Below are 1,958 nucleotides of genomic sequence, written 5' to 3' on the forward strand. Positions count from 1 at the left end.
AATATAATTGGTTTGTGATCCTATGTATTTTATTTTTTGCATTTAAAAATATTATTTTGAGAAGGAGCCCAGAGGTTTCACTAGACTGATAAAGGGGTCCATGACACAAAAAAAGAATAGTAAACCCCACCCTAAAGAATGAAATGATTAGCTCAAGTCCATGTAGCTAACTCAGAATGGAAATTATGTCTTCTCTCTTCTTGTCTAGTACTCCTTTATGTGACATTGGAGGCTGAGCTCTTTGCTAATGGAATGAATGAACATATCAGAGAAGACTGCTTTCTCTAATCCCAATTCAACGTTATATGCAGAATATTGCCCCCACTTGCCTATTTCTAATGCAAAATGATAACCGAAGCCTCAAATCCCTGGATGTTTTGAGCTCCCCAGAGAGTCTTCTTGCAGTAAGAAGAAGTCCCCCAGCAGTTATATAATACGGTGTCCTGATGAGGCATAAAATCTCATGTAATTATTTAATCACGTCGACATTTTAAGAGCCAGTAATTTTTTAAATAGGATTAGGACTGTGTTAATGAAAATATATACCCTCAAACTCACCTTATTCAAGTGGAAAGTATATTACAACCCTAGAAGAAAATGTCAGGAAATGATGGGTACAATGATTCTGGAAAGGAATTTGAAATCATACACAAAAAAGTTGCTAAATAATGTGTGGTCTCTAACAGAACTACACGACTGCTAGGCTTATAGCCAAAATAACTTGAAGAAAAAGGTAAAGGTCTTTTATGTACAAAAGCCTTTCTATGCTTCTTTGAAATAATCTATCTACTTTTTTCATTTCAGCACAACAATATTTCATAATACTCATATACCACAACTCATTTAGCCATCCCTCAATTGATGGGCATTCCCTTAGTTTACAGTTTTTTTGTCACCACAAAAAGAGCTGATATATGTGTGTGTGTGTGTGTATGTATGTATATATGTATACATATATGCACACACTTACTTATATATATACACATATATATATATATTACATGATGTTGAGAGAGTGTATATCTGTATGTGTGTGTGTATGTGTGTGTGTGTGTGTGTATGTGTGTATATCTGTCTACCTATCTATATCTTCTCCTTTCTATTAAATGTAGGTTCTTTGAGGGCAAAGTCTTGGTCATATCTATCTCAATAACCTTAGAGTCTCATAGTGCATAATGTAAATATCAAGTCCTTAGTGACAAATAAATAAATATAAATAAATGACAATATACATCTGAGATTCATCTATAAGAGCATGGTAAAGGGAACCAAGAGTATAAGATAAAAAGGGGGAAAGAAGCCCTGTAGTTCATTAGTAGGTCCAATCTAGGTCTTTGGTAGGATTCAGTTTTGCTTCTTACCCACATTATCTTGGACAAGTCACAAACTCTTTGGGATTCTGTTTCTGCATCTGTAAAATGGGGGAGGATGTCTCTAAGGTCCCTTCCAATTGCAGATTTATATTCATATAAATTGTGGTCCTATATGTTTATATGTATATAAATACACGCATATATAGGCATGTATGTGTGTATGTATGAAGGCAGCATATGTTATATATACACATGTACATGTATGCTTATACACATATACATGAAGAGGGAAAGAAAGAGAGAGAGAGGGAGAGAGAGAGAGAGAAGGAGAGAGAATGTGCTAAGAAGTTGAGGCTACGCTGACATGATATGTACCAAATTAAGGTCAAAGATTTATCAGAGATACATTAGAGCTGAAGGCAAATCTGTGGAATAGTGGCAATTTCAAAACATGCTTTGTTTGGCATTGGATTATTGAGATACATATTTTTTTTCAAGCTTGTTTTTCCCAGAAAAGTCTGACAGCTTTTAACTGGCACTGACAGATGAGGGCAGATACCCCATTTTTATTTTTGTTATCATCGTCACCATCATAATCACTATCATTAATAATAACCTTATGTCCCCAAGAAGCTAGCACAGTGC

Source organism: Phascolarctos cinereus, unplaced genomic scaffold (genome assembly GCF_003287225.1).
Source record: "Phascolarctos cinereus isolate Bilbo 61053 unplaced genomic scaffold, phaCin_HiC Scaffold_4;HRSCAF=312, whole genome shotgun sequence".
Lineage (NCBI taxonomy): Eukaryota > Metazoa > Chordata > Mammalia > Diprotodontia > Phascolarctidae > Phascolarctos > Phascolarctos cinereus.